Source organism: Sus scrofa, chromosome 5 (assembly GCF_054392235.1).
Source record: "Sus scrofa isolate SSC_HxYL_T2T_F1_AM1 chromosome 5, Sscrofa_HxYL_maternal_Yorkshire_Landrace_v2.0, whole genome shotgun sequence".
NCBI classification, from domain to species: Eukaryota; Metazoa; Chordata; class Mammalia; order Artiodactyla; family Suidae; genus Sus; species Sus scrofa.
This window is the reverse complement of record NC_139387.1, coordinates 27196050-27219951: the sequence shown is the minus strand read 5'-3', so window position 1 is coordinate 27219951 and position 23902 is coordinate 27196050. Positions and strand designations below refer to the sequence as shown.

Below are 23902 nucleotides of genomic sequence, written 5' to 3'. Positions count from 1 at the left end.
GAGTCAGAAGAGAGGATGTTCAGTGAAGAGCCAGAGCATGACAAAATCAAGGAGTAACAAGCAAGAGAGTTTGAGCTTCCAAGGCAGAGCTGGGTCTCTCATTCCTTGAGCAGGATGAGCCGGAGGCCAAACTCTGAGATGGACGGAGCTTCCTGGGACCCTCAGGGCTCTCCCTCCCTACAAGCTGCCTTATCCAGGAACTGTGCTCACCTGCAATTGTCGAGGGGCTTTCTGGCAATAATAACTTAACTCCAAGAAATTCAGCTCTGCTTGGAAAACAGCATAGGACAGAGGTTTCTTGTTTGTTTTGTTTTTTGCTTTTTAGGGCCGCACCCGAGGCATATGGAAATTCCCAGGCTGGGGACTCAATCAGAGCTGCAGCTGCCAGCCTACACCACAGCCACAGCAACAGGGGATCTGAGCCATGTCTTCGACCTACACCACAGCTCAAGGCAATGCCAGGGTTCAAACCCATGTCCTCATGGATACCAGTCAGATTTGTTTCTGCTGACAATAGGAATTTCAGTGGGAGAGAATTTTTGAACAAGGAACCTCTTCCCATTGTCTCCAAACACTCCTTCAAGGGAAGAAGGACACATATCATCTTGAGAGGTAAACAAAAGGATTAATTCAGGCAATTGTTTTTAAAACAAGTGATTCGTAGTAAGTTTCTTAACTTAGAATTAATTTCTAGTTAATTCTAATTGCTTAATTCATCTCTGACATTTTCAGTGAATGGGTAGTAGATTTTGTTTTTCAGCCTATGGACGTGAGGACACACACCCAAAACACAAAGAGTAAACTATACATTTGGAAAATAATACAGAAAGGTGAGGAACTGGGAAGGAGAATAGCTATGAATGGAGACTTTTTCTTCTTACTTGATGTAATTCTACATTTTTTGAATTTTTTACAATAAGAAGGTTTTATGTGTAACTTCTGAAATTTTATTTTTTAAAGGATCATCTAAAATCATATCTGTGATCTGCTTACCTATCTAGGAAGTGACCCATGTTTGCTATTTGGTCATTTGGTTCAGTCATCCCACACAGTAGATAGAGCCTTTAGTGCAACTTCTCCAGACCAGGCACCACAAGGGCTTCAAAGACTATCCTTGCAATAAGCAAACATTTACAGAGTGCTGCAATGTGCCAGGCACTGTCTCAAAAACTTTATCAGAACCGTCTCATTTAATCCTCATCCAAGTGTGTCAGTGCTAGGATACACCCATTCCTCAAAGGAGGAAACAAGGAACAAAGAGATTAAGGAAACTGCCCAAGACTAGTTAGCAGACCGGGATGGAGCTTCAAGCCACATCCCTAATCACTTTGCTATCTTACCTCCCTAAAAATGAAAACACTTCCCAACTTGGAGAAGCTTACACCAATCACAATGCTATGTGCTACATGGGAAGATAAAGGTACATGTGAGGGGAAAAGAGGGAGAAAACTTGATTGAGTGTGGTCAGGAGGGAGGGGTGGGAGTGTGGAGGAAGGTTGCCCCTGGGGAAGCTCCCAGCCCAGCCAAGGACTATCTCTTCGCAGAGCTAGGGGAGGGGAGAGTGATGCAAACCTGCGGACACTTGCCTGTAGCCAGGCTCCTGGTGAGTTTAACACTGGTCATCTCACTGTACCCCATAACAGACCCATGAAATATGTGGTGTCATCCCCTGCTAACCAAGAGACTGATACCCCAAAAGTAAAACAAGTCACCTAAAACTGGACAGTTAGCAGATGCCAGAGCCAAGATATCCACTCAGAAGACGCTCTTTCCACTCCCCCGCACCCTGCTCCGCACACTCAGTAGGAGGAAAAAAAGGGGAGAAATAGTATGTATAGGTGATGCATAGACATACTTCAAAACATCCTGGCATAGGCGAGACGGTAAAGGGGAACCACTGCATAGTGATGGATGGTAACTAGACTTGTAACTACTAAGTGATCACTTAGTAGCGTTTACAGATGTTGGATTAAAATGCTGTACACTTGACACTTCAATAAAATTAAAAACCCTGCCATAAGAAGTCACCATGTTCTCAAAAAGACCAAACCCATACAACTACAGAATGGACTCTCTTATAAGATGAACTTCTACCCCCGGAAACATTTGTACAAATGTTGACATCTGTCTGCCTGTCATGAAGGGCCCAAGGTGACAATTTAGACTATTTAGGCCCAAGGACATGGAGAGGCCCTTAAATCTAGAGATAATATCATTCTCTAGAGTAACTCTAGGTTTCCACAGCAATGCAGGTCCTCTGAGAAGGTTAAGTGCAGCCACAAAATGAAGTGTGCTTAGAGCTGGCTTTGTCTCCAAGGCCAAGCTGTCACTTCCTTGAAGACAAAGATCAAGTCTCACCCTCTTTTTCATTCTGATCAAGGGGCTTACTCTTCCCAAGGTCACCCACAACTTTTAAGAGACAAATCTAATGCCGATCTCTCTGTTCTCATCTTACTCTGTCTCTCAGCAGCAGTATATTCTTCCTTCCTAAAAACCTTTTTTTCTTTTGGTTTCTGTAACCCTACTCTTCTCCAGCTTTCCACCTACCGTGCTGGCTCTTCCTTCTCCATTTCTTCTGTAGGCTTCTCCTCCTCTTCCCAACCTCTATATTGGTGTGACCTAAGATGCAGTTCTCAACCATCTTCTCCTGGCTCTACACTCTCTGCTGAGATCAGCTGGTCCAGTCCCTGGTATTCAAATACCAACTATCTGCAAATTATATCTGCAGCTGTGACTTATCCGATCTCAGTCTTTTGATGTCCAAGAAACATGTTGAAGCTAACCAGGCTCAAATCAAACTCTTAAATTTTCCATCCTATAAAACTCTTCTTTCCCATCTCAGTAAGTTGCTTGTGACAAATACCTATTTTTTCTGCATCCTCACATCTAACCCATCAATGTATCCTATTGCTCCTCTCTCCAAAACATATCTTGATATCAATTGATTCTATTTGCTCTCTTGCCTCTTGGGTCCCAAGCCCCTGGACTCACCTAAAGCAGCCCAAATTGTCTTCCTATACCCATTCTTGTCCATATAGTCATTCTTCTAGTTAGAATAATTTTTTTAACTTTATTTTATTTTATTTTTATTTTTTTTTACAGAATAAAATACATATATTTAAACACAATTTCATTCACACAGATTCTTATATCATGAATCTTAAGAAAGAGATTAAGTGACTCCCTCTGGAGAAGTGGAGTGGAAAATATGCTGAGACAAATAGGAAATTTATTCCATACTTTATCCCATTTTGTATGGCTTTCATCTTTACTATTTGGTATTATCTATTACATTTCAAAGAATAATTTTTTTAACTTTTAATAGCTTCTGACTACAAATGGAATAAAATCCAAACTCCTCCCCAGGCTTTATGAGCTTCCTCATAGCCCAACCCCTGACTGTTTCTTCTTCCCCATCTTCCATTCTCTCTCCCTTGCTCTCTAGGCTCCAGTTACAGGAGCTCCTTCCAGAGCCTCACACATGCCAAATTTGCTGCTGCCTCAGGACACTTGCACTTGCTGTTTCCAGTGTTTCAGGTTCTCTTCTCCCTCCCTAACTGACTCCATCTCCTTCAACACTCCCTCAAACTGAGCTTTTCTCCTCCCATGCCCATCGCTTTCAACCACATTTATCTTATTTTGTTTTCTTTAGAGACTCTATTAATTTGTTCATTTTCTTTATTCCCACTGGAAAGTACACTTTAAGAAAGCTAAGACTTCATCCAACATTTTCACCAGTATCCCAATGCCCAGAATATTCCTGGAACATAATAGGTGCTCAATAGATATTTGTTAAAGAAACGAATGTAAGTGTTGAGAGGTTTGCTGGTAACTAAAAGGTTTTGGTTAAGTGATGATTTCATGCCACAACTGGAGTTATGAGGTTAAAAATATAGTCTCTGTTAGAAACAAGTGATTACAGAGTCCCAAATTGCCCTAACAATTTTGCATGAGACCTGGAACTGGAAGAGTGATGCTGGAAATCATTGCAGCCAGGACTCAGGCTCAACTCCTTTTGTTTTGCATTCTTAATTTCTCAATGTAGGAAACAGTTTAAATGATGAACTGGGCTGTTTCTTCCAAGACCCCACAGTGGGCTTACATGAAATGACACCAAAGCAGAAAGCCTGCTAATGGTGCCAATTTGGGCCAAGACATGAATTATCCCATTTATATTGTCAGATATGTGTCTTGTTCCCCTAGGAGACAATCCAGGTAAAGGCATGTGCCCTTTCCAATACATATGAAAAACACCCACCTGGACATTCTCTGCAGTTCCTCGTGAGTTTGTAGTTCTATTGCAAGTTCCATTTCTGTTTTCAGAAATGTCCATTATTTTTAGATATTAAAGCAAATCTCATAAGGAGGATTAAGGATTAGGGGTTATCAATGTAAAGAGAAAATAATCATTCTTAATCACGACTGCATTATATGGGAAAAAAAAGACTTTTCATTGGATTTTGGTTTAAACCGTTACACTGAAATTGGCTTCTGAAAAGTTGTCTCATGTAACTTATTTATAGTCATGATGTGGAAAAACACAATTTGCTATCAGTATCCTATTATTTCTACACTGCTCCGTTATTTGTGATGTGAATAAATAAGGCCTGGTGGATGAATAGGATGAGAAGGCTGCTAAGACATGCAGAGGCAATGATAAAACCTCTGTCCTCTTCTCTCCAAGAAGACACACTTGGTTTGATGGAGATGCAAGTTACAATACTTGCAAAAGCATGGCTGTCCACCCAGAGTCCTTCTGGGGGACCCCTACTTCAAAGGGCCATCAGGGTGAAGTGACGGGGCTGACTTAAGGTGGTTCAGGGGGAAAAAATCATTTTTCATTATAGACATCTGAATAGCTTGGGAAAATGTATTTCCAGATAGAATCATTATATCACTGGATTATTTCCCATCATTTTAACATTTCCCTTTGCATATCTAATCACAGCTGAATATTTCATTTCCAACTCCTCGATGAATGGTGAAGCCATAGATGAATTTCTTCCCTGTTGTTACATTGCTACATTGCTTGAGAAGGCTTTAAAAGAGTCTTAGGAAAAAGATGCAGGATCGTGTGAAATATGACATCTCTGGAGAAGAAAGGCTAGAGATCTCCAGCTTACTGATAACTTGCCAGCCATTAAAATTACTGAAAGACAGCAGACATTTTTTTGTTCTCTAAACTCCAAATCCTTTGACCAGTCCCCTGACATAGATATCTACATCCTTCATTTGCTTTTGTTCAACTAACAAATGACATGAAGATGTGATGCTCTGATGAGATGAAATTGAGTGTGTGCGTGTGTGTGCACTTGCATGTGAAAAGGAGAACATCTGTTTTCCCAGGGTGTGTCGAAGATGTATGATTCTTAATGACTTCTGCTAGGATCTACTCATAATCAAATGTTTAAACGTCTCATCCTGCAAACATCTGAGCCATACTAAATTAATGGAAGGAAATGGTAATTGTTCACTAGGGGAACGAAATAGAATGCCACGTTAAGAAATCTTTCAAAACCCTGTTATCCTTTAACAGCATCCTACTCTAAAAACTGGAGAAATAAGATCACAGGCATTCAAGCTATATTCCCATTCAAACTAAAGGAATTTTTGCATCTTTCTCTAAACTGAAAGTCCCCTACAATGGAGTCTGTGTCGTATTTCTAGGTCCTAACTGAATGCCCTACAAACAGAAGGGGATGAATACATGTTTTTCAATGATAATGATAATGATGATGAACTAATTCCCCTTAAATCCTACCATGAATAATATTCCATATATTTACTCATTAGACCCATATTTCTCGAAACACCTTCCACAGAAGGTATGTGTCTTACAATATTGGTGGTTTTTCTATTAAAAATTGAAGGAGGGGCTCCCTTGCGGCACAGCAGGTTAAGGATCTGGCATTGTCTTGCAGCAGGTCAGGTGACTCAGGTTGGAATCCCTGGCCCAGGAACTTCCACATGCCAAAGGTAAGGCAGAAAAAAAAAAAAAAAAAAAAAAAAAAAAAAAAAAAAAGAATGGAAGGAGAAGGGCGCAATTACATTTGCAAAACCTGGAAGTTCCTGTCGTGGCTCAGTGGTTAACAAACCCAACTAACATCCGTGAGGATGTGGGTTCGATCCCTGGCCTCACTCAGTGGGTTAAGGATCCACAGTTGCTGTGAGCTGTGGTGTGGGTCGCAGATGCAGCTCAGATCTGGCATTGCTGTGGCTCTGGCATAGGCCGGCAGCTACAGCTCTGATTGGACCCCTAGCCTGGGAACCTCCATATGCTGCAGGTACAGCCCAAAAAAGGACAAAAGACAAAAAATAAAATTTTTTAATAAAAAAATAAATTTACAAAACCTGAGATATACAAAGTTGTTTTCCTGCTCCAGAACTTAAATTTTATAACATATTTGTACATTATGAAATTCTGAGAGAGCATTAAAATTTGCAATATTGTCCAAAATTGTTAATAAGGAAACATGAAACTTTGAAGGGCGCTAGTGTCTTTCAGAACAGATTTGGGAAATGCTGCATTAGATAAATGTTAAATGAGTACCCTCTGTATGCAAAAATAGTGTCCTTGGAAACCTCTCCTTTCTCTCAGCCTTGGTTCTGGTTGTTGTTGTTTATCTCTAAATAGATGATAATAACACTCACTGCCCAGGGTTGCCATGAGAATGAGATGGAGTCAGATCTATAAAAGGTCAAGCCTAGTGCAAAGCAGACATATAATGAATGCTCCTTCTCTCTATCCCTATAGGCAGTACTGGAGTAGGGGAAATGAAAGTGTCCTGAATTTAACTAGACCTACACACACTTTTGAGGTGTGTACGTGTGACACTTATTCTCTGGTTCAGGAGTCAGGCCGGCCACGGCCATCTCCCACCCCAACTGATAAATCTTCACCTAATAAACCTCCACCTGCCACTGCCTTTGTTAATTAGATCCATGACCACTCACGCAATCGCGCACACTTGCAGAGACCCAAGGAATTAAGCCTAAGCTCAAAGCACAGTGCTTGCAGTTGCCAACATGGGCTAAAGTGTATTTCTCAGCCAAGGATCTTGGGCAAAAGGAATACATCGTTGAGGGCAATGCAAATGCTGAACAGTACACTAGAACTGCACTTAGTTTCTGATGTGTTAGCAACACTGCATGGCAGAGTGGACCGAAATAAATATTTAAAATCGAAGTCGCGCACAACATCGCAAAAATGAGCCTTTTGTGACTCGAAATTCATCAGTGATACACTAGCGCCCTCTGCTGGCTAGGTTTTCCAACAGCTCAGATTGTTCAGTACCGCTTTCCTACCGCCACCGCCCTCCCCTTTTTAAGAACATACAATGTTTCCTTTTGGTTCAGATTTTTATACATAAATTAGTAAAAAGTATCAGTAGAGGGATACTTATTATAGAATCATAATGCATGAAATTATTTAAAATTATTACCTCAATGTTTCAACTCTCACTTCAAAAACACTTGAGATTTCCCACCAAGCTATAATGGTGGTGTATATGTCATTGCTCTTTAAAATATTCCATAAAAGGCAATTTGTGTAGGCATCCTGCTGGTATATCATATAGGTTCCAATTTTTATTAATTACAGATGTGACTTTTGCCTTCTTTTACATGGCCTATTGCTTAGGGCTGCCGAATTTGGCAAATAAAAATATCTCTCATATACTTGCATGACACACACTAAATAAGCTAAAAAGTACGAAATTATTGAGTAAAAAGGAATCCATTGTTTATCTAAAATTCAAATTTAATTGGGTTGCCTGTATTTCATCTGGAGACCTTACCTATTTTCACATGTGCTCTGAATTTTATAATTGAAATTCTTTTATCTTGTGATATTCAGTGCTTATCCCACCATAAAAATGAATAAAAGTAAAACATCCTTCTCACTGTTTTCTATTCCCTCACATTTTTTGAGACACTGAATAGGGTTTTAACATATCAAAGCTTAAAGCAAAAGATTGCATTAGCAGGGTCAGCTAGGCATGTGATTGAAAAATTTGTTTTTTTAAAAAATGAACAGATTGTATGAGAGAAATCCTGGATTTCTTTCATGTAGAAACCAAAAATATTATATAAAACATATAAAATGTTTCATTTTGCTTTGTTTTCAGAGTAGAAAATTTGAAAATAAGGACACGTAGGCATTCCCACTCTGGCACAGCGGGTTAAGAGACTGACTACAGAGGCTTGGGTCAAGGATTCACTCCCCGGCTTGGCATAGTGAATGAAAAGATCTGGCATTGCCACAGCTGTGGCATAGGTCGTACCTGTGTCTAGGCTTCAATCCCTGGCCCAGAAATTTCTGTATGCCATGAGTGCAGCCATAAAAAAGAAAAAGAATGAAAATAAAGGCACCTAGATGCAACATGATTCTAAGGTAGGCACTCACAAGCCTATATAGTAGAATCACCTGTGAAAATTTGAAACAGCCCCCCCCCACCAATTAAATCAGAAGCCCTGAGGTTGGGATCCCAAGGAAACTTATGGCTTAAAAGCTGTCCTGGCAATTTTAATATGCAGCCATGGTGGTGTTGGCTGAGAAAAAAAATATTTGCAAAGTGAGAGTTGTGAGTTAAGTTTTATTTGGGGCAAAATAAGGCCTATAACCTGGGAGGCAGCATTTCAGATAACTCTGAGAAACTCTGGTGGTGAAGGGGGAGGTACACACAATCAATCACACATTTTGCAGAAGGTTTCTGCCAGCAGCAAGGAGCAGTCGTCACCACGAAGGATTTTAGTGCTTTTCTAGATATGAGATACAAGAATTGGGCTCATAAAATCTTATGCAAATATCTAGCTGAAGACTTGTTCTGCCAGTTTTCCCAGAGCACAGGGTACCTCACTCCTGATCTCCACACTGAGCTCCTTTTGGGGGGTCTTGAAGGTCAGCAGCTGCAGCAGCTTATGATTTAATCCTTCTAGAGGTAGATGGCAAAAGCAAATCTCCAGTGGGCAGTGGCGAACCACTGTTCTGAGGCCATCAAGCCCTGCAGAGAATGCTTCTTGCCTTTGATGTGCATTTGAATCAATGCAGATTGATTTAGTAGAATCTGGGCATGTCTAACTAGCTTCCAGTTGATGCAGTTGCTGCTGAGCCAAGGACCATACTTTTATTTATTTATTTATTTTTAGGGTTTTGTTGTTGTTTTGTTTTTTTTTTTTTTTTTGTCTTTTTAAGGCCACACCCATGGCATATGGAAGCTCCCAGGCTAGGGGTCAAATTGGAGCTGTAGCTGCTGACTACACCACAGCTTACAGCCATCTGACTCTGGATCCCTAACCCACTGAGCCAGGCCAGGGTTCAAACCTGCATCCTCAGGGATACTAGTTGGGTTCATTTACCACTGAGCCACAACGAAAACTCCAAGGACCTTACTTTGAGAAGCAAGATTTTAAGAGAGAAAATCACAAAAGAAAAGGCAATTTTTTCAACGTGGAATCACAGAATGTCAGTGTGAACTGAAAAAGCAGATTACTTAGAACCATGTTACTGCAATGATAACTGCCATGGCAACAAAAGAGGGAGGGTGCCTGAGAGAAAAACATCTGAATGATTCTGCAGTGGGTTACTGTGTCTTCTGCAATGATCTTCCTCTTTGCTGTCACAGTATCCCTCACTGGCCAAAAGGAGTTCATATTTGTTCCCTGACTACTTTTGCAGAAATGGTATGAGAATTTGCATTAGATAACTTTCTATGCGGCATCTCAAATATGCAGTAATTTAGGCATACATGTTTAGATCATATTAGAATTTAGTTCATAGTTTATCTCCATCAGAAAGTTTTTAACCATTTTAGTCTGTTGGAGCTTAAAGCCGCAATATGCAGATTGTGCAACCAGGTGAAGCTGATCAAATCAACCCTTGAAAGGGTAATTGGTAAATCGCCTCATGTGCCTTTGAAAAATTTATCAAGACAGGTTTGGTGAGCCTTGCTGAGAGTCTCTTTAGGACAAATGACTCCCATTGTATTGTTGTAAAGGAAAACTCCAGCTGCAAGTCCCAAGGTGACCCATTTATCTTGTTTGGGTGGAGCATATGACTTCTCAAGCACTGCAAATAATTCTGCTGGTTTAAAAATCAATGTGGTCCATACAATTAAATGAAACTATTTGATCCTTCAGGTTCAAAAACCATCAACTTGACTCGCATATTTACAATTCAGTGTGGAAAGAGCCACTGTAGTCTTCCAATGCCTTCTAATGATGTTGTATAGAGTTTTATGGTCAGGCCACTCAAGATGGCTGTTCTTGGAGTTCTGCTGTAGTGCAGCAGGTTAAGGATCCAGTGTTGTCACTGTAGCAGCTTGGGTCACTACTGTGGCACAGGTTCAATCCCTGACCCAGGAATTTCCACATACCAAATATATATATATATATATATATATATTTAAGATGCCTATTCTCTTGCTCTCTGTACATCCCCTGCTCAACCAGTGCCTGCTGCACCTACACCCCACTTACATGACTGACCTTCCTATATACTTAACTCCAGGGCCCGGCTAGTGCTTGTTCTCATCAAAAGGGCTGTGAGGGGTGTGCCCATCTGCTGGTTTCCCTGGCAACTAATGAGCCAACCTGACATCAATTCCCCCTATAAATGGCAATCTCCCCTTCTGCCGCCATTTCCAGCTTGCTGCCGTCTGCTACGTGTGGTAGAAGGTGACTCCAGGACCTTGCTTGAGATGTAAGATTCCCCTTATCCTTTAAACCATTAATGTCTTGCTGTTGACTCTGGGCTCTGTCTTAAAGTTGGGCAGGTGCAGGTCTTGTAGGCCTGTGCAGGGCAGCCCAACAATTGGCAGAGCCAGCCAGGAGACTGAGGAAACTCCTGTGACTGCCAAGAGGTCGGGAGATACAGGATGAGGAATGGAAAGTTGCAGTGGCTGTCCATTAACAAGAAAGGCCCGAAAGTTCCAGTGATGACCCCAAAAGTTGTGGGGGGTGGGAGACCAGGGTGGCTGTCCTTGATGAATGGGGGCTTCCAAGAGAACTGGAGAAAAATGGCCCTCATGCCTCTGTTTTTATATCAAGGTGAGCCTTTTGTAACTGGCTGATCTAGCTCTCTAAAAGGAACTGGTATTTCTCTTCTTGTGCCTTTGAAATGTAAATAATATACTTGGGTTCTCAGGAACTTTAATCATGTGAACTCTAAGAGTAAAGGAGGAAAAAGGAGAGAGGCTTTTTTTTTTAATTTTTTATAATTTTTATTTTTTCCATTATAGCTGGTTTACAATGGTCCATTAATTTTTCACTGTACAGCAAGGTGACCCAGTTACACATACATGTATACATTCTTTTTCTCACATTATAGAGAGGCTTTTAGAAAACTCTATAGGAATAATTGTGTTTTCAGCATGTCTATCTAAAAGAGTCTCTCCGAATTTTGGTACCTTGAAACTAAGTGAAAGGAAGAGAATTCATGGAGTATCTCGCTCGTTTCAAATAGGATAAAATATTGGAACATTGATTTGCTGGGTGAGTCTAAGTTTATGTACCTTTGCCTGCTTACAAAAGGAAGAAGAAAGCATTGAGTTTTCCAATCAGGACATTTACAATTACTTTCTTCTTGTCTTTTGCCAGAGATTAAGGGTTTTAAGGGTTAAGATTATAATCAGTCATGACTTAGTTATTGCAGCCAAGTTTCTTTATTGATTACATTGTGATTGTAAGCAGCTCTTTACAAGAAACCACCCTCAGCCTGAATCCCCTTTTCTCATCACGTTAGCAAGGCTGTATTGTAACTAACTTTAAGGCAGGCATCCCTATGCTCTACTCATCTTCTGCCCAAGCACACCTTTCAATTCTTTTAATCACACAATACCTCACCTAAACTGTTGATTCTTTCCCTAAATCAACAAGTAGAAATAAAGAATAAGTAATTCATAGAAGACCAGATTTCTTCCCTAGCTTCCCCTTTAGGAATCTCCCAAACAAACTCTGTGCCTAAACTGTGTGACAAGATAAGCTTGGGAGAAAAATCATGAGCAATCAACAAGCGGTGCACAGGCCACCACTCTGACCCCCATCTCAATGATTCGCTGAGATTTCTTCTGTTTCCCTTTAAAATCTTCACGGCCAAGCAGAATTTTCACAGGTGATTCTGGGGGGATGCTGAGTCCACCATCTCCTCAGGTAGTGTGCATTTTAATTAAAGGCACCTTTTTCTTCTGCCATTTTTGGGTGTATAATTTATTTTATAAGTGACAAGCAGCAAGGACCAATTCAATCAGTTAAGATTCTGGCACCCCAGGTGGGACCTAACTCTCGTGGCATTCATGTTCTTTAGGCTTCCCAGAGGAAGTCCATGGCCACTGCAGCATAGTGGGTCAACCACAGGGAGCCAGCTGCTCATGGCTACTCCCCCCACCCCAAGAAAGGGATTCTCAGAGAAGTCCCAGCTCCTGCCAGAACTATTCCTTCTCGGGATTGTCCCTGTCTCTTCACCTGCCCAGCACAGGCTGCTGATTTTAGCTGATAGCTGGTAGAATTGAAATGTGCATTTGGAGCTGATAAGATCCAGGACAAGGTTTGCCCACCAGAGCTCACCCAGGCAACCTCCTTCTATGATTCTGATGTGCATCTGCAACTGAGGATCATTTTGCGAAGGACCAGGCACCATTTGGGTAAGGGGTTCCCTTTCGTGCCAGTTGGTTCTGAGAGCCATTTGTATTTGAGGGAGCATCTGATTGCAAAACAGGAGGGAAGAGGGCAGGGCAAAACCTTTAAAAGAATGACATAGTCCTTGAGGATATGACAAAACCTGGTTCAACCAACTAGATCCAAGATGGTGGATGATTTGACTTCCAGTGGACCGTAAGCTTCATTATATGCACCTTGTAACACATTAGCTGAATGGCACCACCACCGCTGCCATGACAGTTCTGAGGCTGACCATAAAAGGCCAAGAAGTGAACGGTGGCCCAATTCCTGGAAACCCTCACCCTTTCCCTAAAATAGTTGGAATAATGCTCCTACTCATTAGGCTATGAAATTGCCCAGCCCATAAAAATTCACCACCCCACATTTCGGGCCCTCATGCCTCTCACCTTCTGAGAGGCCCACACTCTGTGGACCGCTCTCTGGCCTTTTGAGATGTCTCAATAAGTCTACTTCTTAGCTATCACTTTGCCTCTTGCTGAATTCCTTCTGCTCAGAGATTTAAACAACCTGGACTCCATTAAGACTTGGGACCAGATGTGTGATTTTAATTAAAAAAAAAAACAAAAACAAACAAAAAAAACATAGTGGTTTCAAGCCCAGTCTGGGCTTTTCACTGGGTTAGGGTCCCACACTGAATTTTGGCTGGGTATAGATGCCAGCGTGTTGGTTTGACTCACCATCTGAGGTGTATGGTTTCAACTGGGGCTCATACTGATTAATCTGTGATGGCCATTCACCTGTACTTTGTGTTCTGTGTTATGATTTGTGATGGTCCTTCTTTTTTTGTATATGTATTTAGAAAAAGCCAGCTTGAAAAAAATATCTTTAAGTTCTGACCCTGAGTAAAGGGTCTTTCTGGGAGAACTTGTTCCCCCTTCTGTGCCTTTGAGATGTAAATGTTATATCTGGGCGTTCATCTCATCAATATGTGTTGCTTGGAACTAAGGAGGGGTAAGGCAGGAATGCTCCTTCAGCCAAATTTTTAATTCATAAGCTTCCTAAGGGTTTATGGAGAACAAATAGTAAAGCCTTAGTCATCTGAGCAAGCAACTTTAATGTATTCCAACTGTTCTCTGTAAACTAGTAAGTTTATATTGTAATACCTAATTCATTACTGAGTTTGCTTTCTAAATGAAGCTCTGAGATCTCTAGTATTGTTATGTCTGTGTACACATTATAGGTATGAGATCACTACCTCTGGAAAGAATTATCAAAATTGAATTTCTAAAGAGCTCTATTTAATTGACTTGAGAGTAAGCACTTACAAATTAAATATAAAAGAAACTAGACAAAATGAATTTCAAGTTCACTTGAACAGGGAAATAGTATAAAGTTAATACCTGGTATTAAGGTTAAAGTTCATTGAATTAATGTAGACGTGTCTTTATAGTCATTAACATTAAGTATAATACTTTCATTGTGCCTAGGTTTAATAGAAGTTAAATAAAACCTTGTTATATCTGTTACAAATTTGTCAGCAAGAAAAATAACTCAGTATGTTATTTTTAGGAGTGAATTAAACGCAAGTGAAATAAGAGCTTTTGGATGAACTTTTTAGGAATAATTATAATTTAGGAATGTCTACTTAAGAATAATCTTGGGAGTTCCCATTGTGGCTCAGTGTCTAACAACTGAGACTAGCATTCATGAGGACGCGGGTTCGATCCCTGGCCTTGCTCAGTGGGTTAAGGATCTGGCGTTGCCATGAGCTGTGTGTAGGTTGAAGGCACGGCTCAGATCTGGTGTGGCTGTGGCATAGGCAGGTGGCAATTGGACCCCTAGCCTGGGAACATCCATATGCCATGGGTGTAATCCTAAAACACAAACAAGAAAAAAAAAACCTCCAGATTTTTGGCAGCTTGAAATTTGGAGTTATGCTAAATTAAATGATAGAAGTTTATTGAATAACTAGTTCAGTCACAAAAAAGATACTGAGATATCAATTACTAAACAGAGAAACTAAAGGTATTTCGGACTATTAATATGTTTGGTTCCATCCTGTGATGTTCTTTATGAGAAAGCAAATGTTTTTAGAAATTATCGCTGGTGTTTATGTTCTCCAGTCTACAGATTGCTAATCTAAAAAATAGTTCATTAATGTTTACTTCTTAGTTTTCACTAGAAATTAAGGTTTTTAGGACTTTCTGTGGCTCTGCATTAAAGAACCCATGAGGATGTGATTCCATTACTGGCCTTGCACAGTGGGTTAAGGATCTGCCATGAGCTGTGGGGTAGGTCAGAGATGCAGCTCAGATCTGGTATTGCTGTGGCATAGGCTGGCAAGAACAGCTCCGATTAGATTCCTATTCTGGGAATTTCCATATGCCATAGGTGCAGCCCTAAAAAGCAACAAAACAAAAGAGTTAAGGATTCTAATTTAAACACAAAATTAAAACTCATAGAAATAATGGAGGAAACATTTTGGCATACAGTAGGAAAGCAGGATGTGGGTTTACTAAAGAAAGCTATAAGGAAAGGAATTACATTTTATTAAGGGAAAAGGAAGTAAGTTTGTCTTAGAGCTGGTTGTTTCTGGATGGAAAAAATAAGGGACAGACTAATATGGATACAGAAAGTGATGGAAGTTTTGTGTATGTTCAGGATTAAGTTTAGAATAAATTTGAGTAATGAATTTTTAAATTTCATTGATGTATAGCTGACTTAAAATGTTTAATTTCTGTACAGAAATATGACTCAGCTATACATTTATATATATATGTTCTTTCACATACAGTTTTCCATTATAATTTATCACAGGATCGTGAATATAGTTCCTTGTGCTATTCAGAGTACACTTGTTGTTTATCCATCCTATCTATACTAGTCTGAATCTACTACTCCCAAATTCCCAGTTCTTTCCTTCCCCACACCCCTCCCCCTTGTCAACCCTAAATCTATTCAATGTCTGTGACTCTGTTTCTGTGTTGTAAATATGTTCCTTTGTGCCATATTTTAGATTCCAAAATAAGTGATATCATGATGTTTGTCTTTTTCTGACTTCTCTTAGTGTGATAATCTCTTGTTCCATCCATGTTCCTGCAAATGGCATTATTCCATTCTTTTTATGGCTAATATTCCATTGTATATATGCTACATCTTTACCCACTCATCTGTCAATGGATATCTAGGTTATTTCCATGTCTTGGCTATTGTAAATAGTGCTGCCATGTACATAGAGGTGCATGTATCTTTTCAAATCAGTTTTGTCTGAGTATATGGCCAGGAGTAGGATTACTGGATCTTACGGCAAATCTATTTTTTGAGGAACATTGATACAGTTTTCCAAAATAGCTGCACCAATTGGCATTCTCACCAACAGTGTAAGAGAGTTCCCTTTTCTCCACACCCTCTCCAACATTTACTATTTATAGACTTTTTCTTAAACAATGGCCATTCTGTCCAGTGTTAGATGGTGTCTCATTTTAGTTTTATTGTTATTGCTGGTTTGCTTTTTTGGCTTCCCCTTGGCATATAGAGCTCCAGGGCCAGGAATCAGACCCACAGTCTTTTTTTTTTTTTTTTTTGCCTTTTTGCCTTTTTGCCCTTTCTTGGGCCACTCTTACAGCATATGGAGGTTCCCAGGCCAGGGGTCAAATCGGAGCTGTAGCTGCCAGCCTATGCCTGAGCCACGGCAACATGGGATCCGAGCCACGTCTGCGACCTACACCACAGCTCACGGCAACGCCAGATCATTAACCCACTGAGCAAGGCCAGGGATCAAACCTGCAACCTTATGGTTCCTAGTCAGATTCGTTAACCACTGAGCCATGACGGACACTCCAGACCCACAGTCTTGACCTAAGCCTCAGCTGCCACAACATCAGATCCCTAACCCACTGTGCTGGGCCAGGGATCAAACCCAAGACCCAGAATCTCCCAGGATGCTGCCAATCCTGCTGCGCCACAGCGGGAGCTCCTCATTGTGGTTTTGATTTGTATTTGTATCATAAATAGTGATGATAAGCATCTTGTCATGTGCTTACTGCCCACCTGAATGTATTATTTGGAGAAATGCCTATTTAGGTCTTCTGCCCATTTTTAATTGGCATTGTTTGTTGTTTTGTTGCTGAGTTGTATGAGCTGTTTATATATCTTAGAAAATAAGCCCTTGTTGCTCACATCATTTGCAAATATTTTCTCCCATTCTGTAGGTTATCTTTTGTTTATGGTTTCCTTGTGGTGCAAAAGCTTATAAATTTGATTAGGCCCCATTTTTTTATTTTTGCTTTTATTTCCATTTCCTTGGGAGATTTACCTAAGAAAACATTGCTACAATTTATGTCAGAATGTTCTGCCTATGTTCTTTTCTAGGAATTTTATGGCATCATGTCTTAGATTTAAGTCTTTAAGCCATTCTGAGTTTATTTTTGTGTGTGGTGTGAGAATATGTTTTGGCTTCATTTATTTGCATGTAGCTGCCCAACTTTTCCAATACCACTTGCTGAAGAGACTGTCTTTTTTTCATTGTATATTCTTACCTCCTCTACTGAAGATTAATTTACTGTAGGTGTATGGGTTTATTTTTGGGCTCTCTATTCTGTTGCACTGATCTGCACATCTGGTTTTGTGCCAATACCACACTGTTTTGGTTACTGTATCTTGGTAATGATTGCCTGAAGTTTGGGTGGGTTATGCCTCCAGCTTTGTTCTCAGGATGGCTTTGGCAATTCTAGGTCTTTTATGGTTCCATATAAACTAGGATTATTTGTTCTAGTTCTGTGAAAAATGTCATGGGTAATTTGATAGGGATTGCTTTGGGTAGTATCGCCATTTTAACAATATTCTTCCAATTCGGGAGCATGGGCTATCTTTCCATTTCTTGAGTCACCTTCAGTTTCCTTTATTAATGGTTTATAGTTCTCAGCATATAAATTGTTCACCTCCTTGGTGAAGTTTATTCCCAAGTTTTTTTTTTTTTAATGTGATATTTAAAAGGGATGGCTTGTTTACATTCCCTTTCTGATATTTCATTTCTAGTGTGAGGAAATGTATGTTATGTATGTTAATCTTATATCCATCTACCTTGCCGAATTCGTCTATTTCTTCTAGTAGTTTTTGTATGGATGCTTTGGGGTTTTCTTTTCATAATTCATATAATTTTATTCACTATTCCCAATTTTTTTCATTGTAGTTCTTTTTATTATTTTTTAAAATGAAAAGAGAGAGCACAACTCTTACTATATAGGAACACAAATGTGTTTCCTTTAGGAAACACTGATTTAGATTATCTAATGAGTAAAGAAGGCTGCAATAAAAAATGAGAAAATATTTCTAAACTTTCTGTTTTTGTGTGTGTTTTTTGTTTTTGTTTTTTGTCTCTTTAGGGCTGCACCTGCAGCATATGGAGGTTCCCAGGCTAGGGGTCTCATCGGAGCTGTAGCTTCCGGCCTACACCACAGCCACAGCAACACCTGATCCGAGCCATGTCTGTGACCTACACTACAGCTCATGGCAATGCCAGATCCTTAACCTACTGAGGGAGGCCAGGGATCAAACTCACGACCTCATGGTTCCTAGTCGGATTCGTTTCTGCAGCACCATGATGGGAACTCCAAGGTCTCTCAACTTTAAGGATGGGGAGATGAGAAAAGATGGTTTTGTTTATTAAAGTATAGCTGATTTACAATGTTGTATCAATTTCTGCTGAACAGCAAAGTGACACATTCATATATATATGTGTGTGTATATATACACATATACACACATATATATATAAAAGTTCTTGTATTATTTTCCATCATGGTCTATCACAAGAGACAGGATATAGTTCCCTGTGCTATACACTTGGACCTCATTGATTAGCCTTCTAAATGTAATAGTTTACATCTACTAACAGCAGACTCCCAGTCCATCCCACTCCCTTCCCCTCTCCCTTGGCCACTATAAGTCTGTTCTCTATGTTGGTGAGTCTGTTTCTGTTTTTTAGATACTAGGTTTGTTTGTGCCATATTTTAGTTTAAACATACAAGTTATATGGTATTCGTCTTTCTCTTTCTGCCTTACTTCACTTGGTATGATAATCTCTAGTCGTATACATATTGCTGCAGATGTCATCATTTCATTCTTTTTTATGGCTGAGTAGTATGCCATTGTGTATATGTACCACATCTTCTTCTTCTTTTTTTTTTTTCCTGCTTTTTCAAGCCACATCTGCGGCACGTGGAGTTACCCAGGCTAGGGGTCAAATCAGAGCTGTAGCCATGGGCCTATACCACAGCCACAGCAATGTGGGACTTGAGACATGTCTGCAAACTACACCACAGCTCACAGCAACACCAGGTCCTTAATCCACTGAGTGAGGCCAGGGATTGAACCCACATCCTCATGGATCCTAGTCAGGTTCGATAACCACTGAGCCATGAAGGGAACTCCTGTACCACATCTTCTTAATCCATTCCTCTGTTAATGGACATTTACATTGTTTCCATATCTTGGCTATTGTGAACAGGGCTGATGTTAACATATGAGTGCATGTATCTTTTTGAATTACAGTTTTGTCAAGATAGAGGCCCAGGAAAGGCATTGTTGGATCATATGGTAGTTCTATATTCAGTTTTCTAAAGAACCTCCATATTGCTTTCCGTAGTCGTTATACCAATTTACTTTCCCACCAACAATGTAGAAGGCTTCCCTTTTCTCAACATCCTCTCCAGCATTTTTTATTTGTAGATGTATTAGTGATGGCAATTCTGACTGGTGTGACATGGCACCTCATTGTAGTTTTGATTTGCATTTCTCCAATAATTAGGGATGTTGAGCATTTTTTCATGTGCCTACTGCACAACTTTTTTGGAGAAATGTCTATTTAGGTTTTCTGCCCATTTTTTGATTGGGTTGTTTATATTTTTTGTTGATTGAATGACTTTTTTGAGTATTTTTTAGTTCAAGCCCTTGTCAGTTGCATCATTTGCACTATATTCTCCCACTCCACAGGTTGCATTTTCAGCTTTTTTTTTAATAATGGTTTCTTTTGCTGTGGAAAATCTTTTAAGTTTAATTAGGTCCCATTGGTTTATTTTTGTTTTGATTTCTATTGCCTTGGGAGACTGATCTAAGAAAACATCTGTACAGCTGATGTAAGAGAATGTTTTGCTGAAGCTCTTCTAGGAGTTTTATGGTGTCATGTGTTATATTTAAGTTTTTAGGCCATTTTGAATTTATTTTTGTGCATGGTATGAAGATGTTTTCTAGTTTCATTTATTTACATGCAGTTGTCCAGTTTTCCCAGTACTACTTGCTAAAGATACTGTCTTTTTCCCATTTTATATTCTTGCCTCCTTTGTTGAATATTAATTGACCATAGACGTCCAGGTTTATTTCTGGACTCTCTATTCTGTCCATTGATCTGTGTGTCTGTTTTTGTACCAGTACCATGTTGTCTTGACGACTGTAGCTTTGTAATATTGTCTGAAGTTTGGGAGAGTTATGCCTCCTGTTTGTTTTTTTTTTGGGTTTTGGGGTTTGTTTTTTTTTTTTTTTTTTTTTGGTTTTTTGTTGTTGTTGTTCCTCAGGGTTGCTTTGGCAATTCTGGGTCTTTTATGATTTCATATAAATTTTTGAATTGTTTGTTTTATTTCTGTGAAAAATGTCATGGGCAATTTGATAGGGATCAGATAAATCTGTAGATTGCTTCGAGTAGTATGACCATTTTAACAATACCAATTCTTCCAATCCAACACAATGGGATATCTTTCATTTCTTTGAATTCCCTTTAATTTCCATGATTAAGGTTTTATAGTATTTAGCATAAAACTCTTTCATCTCCTTGGCAAAGTTTACTGCAAGGTCTTTAATTTTGGGGGCACAATTTCCTTTCCTACTATTTCATTGTTAGTATACAGAAATGCAACCAATTTCTGAATGTTAATCTTACATCCTCCTTTGCTGAATTCATTGATCAGTTCAAATAGTTTTTGTGTGTAGTCCTTAGGGTGTTCTATACATAACATCCTGTCAGCTACATACAGTGACAGTTTTGCCTCTTCTCTTCCCATTTGCATACATTTTATTTCTTTTGTTTGTCTGATTGCTGTGGCTAGGACTTCCAATACTATGTTTAATACAAGTGATGAGAGTGGTCATTCTTGAATCAGTAGTTTTCTTTGGGTAAAATAGTCATTTTGACAATATTGATTCTTCCAATCAAAAACATGGTATGTCTTTCATCTGTTTGTGTCATCTTTTGATTTCTCTCATCAGCAGAGAACAGGTCTTTGTCTCTAGGTAGGTTTATTCCTAGGTATTTATTATTTTTGATGTGATGATAAATGGGATTGTTTGCCTAATTCTCTTTCTGATCTCTCATTGTTAGAATATAGAACTGCAATAGATTTTGGTGTGTTACTTTTGTATCCTACCACTTTATCAAATTCATGAATGAGCTCTAACAGTTTTCTGGTAGTGTCTTTAGGATTTTCTAGGTGTGTTATCATCTGAAAATCATGATAATTTTACTTTTCCCTTTCTAATTTGGATCCTTTTATTTCTTTTTCTTCTCTGATTGCCATGGCTAGGACTTCCAAAACTATGTTAAATAAAAGTGGTGAGTATGGAGGTCCTTGTCTTGTTCCTGATCTTAGCAGAAATTCTTTCAACTTTTCACCATTGAGAACAATGTTAGCTGTGGGTTTGTCTTATAGGGCCTTTATTATGTTGAGGTAGGTTCCCTCTATGCCCACTTTCTTGAGGGTTTTTACCAGAAATCAGTGTTGAATTTTGTCAAAATCTTTTTATGCATCTATTGAGAGGATCATAATGGGTTTTATTCTTCAGTTTGTTGATGTGGTGTATCACACTGATTGATTTGCAGATATTGAAAAATCCTTGCATCCCTATGATAAATCCCACTTGATCATGGTGCACAAGCCTTTTAATATATTGTTGGATCTGGTTTGCTGGTATTTTGTTGAGGATTTCTGCATCTATGTTCATCAGTGATATTGGCCTGTAATTTTCTTTTTTTTTTTTTTTTTTGGTGGTATCTTTTTCTGGTTTTTGTATCAGGATGATTGATGGTGGCCTCATTGAATGAGTTTGGGAGTGTTACTTTCTCTGCAATTTTTTGGAGTAGTTTCAGAAGTATAGGTGTTATCTCTTCTCTAAAGTTTTGATAGAATTCACCTGTGAGGCCAATGATCCTGACTTTTGTTTGTTGGGAATTTTTTCATCACAGTTCCAATTTCAGTACTTGTAATTTGTCCATTCATCTTTTCTATTTCATCTTGGTTTAGTCCTAGAAGATTGTACTTTTCTAAGGATTTGTCCATTTCTTCTAGGTTGTCCATTTTTTTGGCATATAGTTGCTTTTAGTAGTCTCTTATGATCCTTTATATTTCTGTGATGTCTGTAACTTTTCCATTTCTCATTTTATTGACTTGATAGTCTGGCTAAGGATTTATTAATTTTGCTGATCTTTTTCTTTTGATGGTCTGGCTAAGGATTTATCAATTTTGCTGATATTTCAAAGAACCAGCTTTTAGTTTCATTGATCAAAAGATGGTTTTGTTTCTATTTCTAAATGAATTTCTGCTCAGATCTTTATGATTTCTTTCCTTCTGCTAACTTTGGGTTTTATTGGTTCTTCTTTCTCTAGTTGCTCTATGTGTAAAGTTAGGTTGTTTATTTGGGTTACTACTTGTTTCCTGAGGTAGACTTGTATTGCCATAAACTTCCCTCTTAGAACTGCTTTTGCTGCATCCCATAGGGTTTTTTTTTGCGGGGGGGGTGTTTGTGTGAGTGTGTTTGCTTTTTAGGGCCACACCCATGGCATATTGAAGTTCCCAGGCTAGGGGTCGAATCAGACCTACAGATGCCACACTACACCAAGCCATAGCAATGGGGGATCTGAGCCATGCCTTTGACCTACAGCACAACTCACAGCAATGCTAGATCACTGACCCACTGAGCAAAGCCGGGTATTGAACCCACACCCTCATGGATACTAGTTGGATTTGTTTCTGCTGCACCATGATGGGAACTCCAGCATCCCATAGATTTTGGATTGTTGTTGTCTTTGTTGTCATTTGCTTATAGGCATTCTAAATCTCCTCTTTGATTTTTTTTTAATGATCCTTTGGTTGTTTAGTAGCATGTTGTTTAGTCACCACGTGTTCATGTTTTTTTGCAGCTTTTTGTTGTTGATTTCCTGTCATATGGCATTGTAGTAAGAAAAGATGCTTGAGGGAGTTCCCGTTGTGGTGTAGTGGTTAACGAATCTGACTAGGAACCATGAGGTTGCAGGTTTGGTCCCTGCCCTTGCTCAGTGGGTTAACGATCCGGCATTGCCGTGAGCTGTGGTGTATGTTGCAGACGCGGCTCGGATCCTGCGTTGCTGTGGCTCTGGTGTAGGCCGGTGGCTACAGCTCCGATTCGACCCCTAGCCTGGGAACCTCCATATGCCGTGGGAGCGGCCCAAGAAATAGCAAAAAGACAAAAAAAAAAAAAAAAAAAGATGCTTGATATGATTTCAATTTCCTTAAATTTACTGAGGCTTCATTTGTGGCCCAGAATGTGTTCTATCCGAGAAAATGTTCCATGTGCACTTAAGAAGAATGTGTATTCTGCTGCTTTTGGATGGAATGGTCTATAAATATCTATTAAGTCCATCTGGTCTAATGCATCATTTAAGGCCTGTGTTTCCTTGTTGACTTTTTGTCTGAATGATCTGTCCATTGCTATACGTGGAGTGTTAAAAGTCCTCTGCTATTATTGTGTTATTATCAAATTCTCCTTTTAAGGTTGTTATCAGTTGCCTTGTATATTGAGGTGATCCTATGTTGGGTGCCTATAGATTTACAATTGTTATGTCTTCTTCTTGGATTGATCCTTTGATCATTATGTAATGTCCTTCTTTGTCTCTTATAATGTTCTTTATTTTAAGGTCTATGTTGTCTGATAGGAGTATTGCTCCTCCAGCTTTCTTTTGATACCCATTTGCATGGAATGTTTTCATTCATCCTCTCACTTTAAATTTGTATGTGTCTCTAGAACTAAAGTGGATCTCTTGAAGACAGCATAAATGTGGATCTTGTTTTTGTATCCATTCAGCCAGTCTATGTCTTTGGGTTGGGGTATTTAGTCCATTTACATTTAAGGTAATTATTGGTATGTATGTTCTTAACTGCCATTTTGTTGACTGTTCTGGATTTGTTTTTATTGGTCTTTTTTCTTCCCTTCTGCTCTTGTTCTCCTCCCATGTGGTTTGATGACTCTCTTTAGGGTTGGATTA

At 39.3% G+C, this 23902-nt stretch overlaps 1 long non-coding RNA gene across 1 annotated transcript; it reads right to left on the bottom strand.

Moving 5' to 3' along the window:
* Positions 1-11194: 11194 nt before the first annotated feature.
* Positions 11195-17222, bottom strand: LOC146403294 (uncharacterized). The gene is made up of 2 exons (XR_014803438.1): positions 16399-17222; positions 11195-14342 (listed from the first exon to the last, which is right to left on the bottom strand). It is a non-coding gene; the product is annotated as an uncharacterized LOC146403294 (long non-coding RNA).
* Between the last annotated feature and the right edge of the window lie 6680 nt (positions 17223-23902).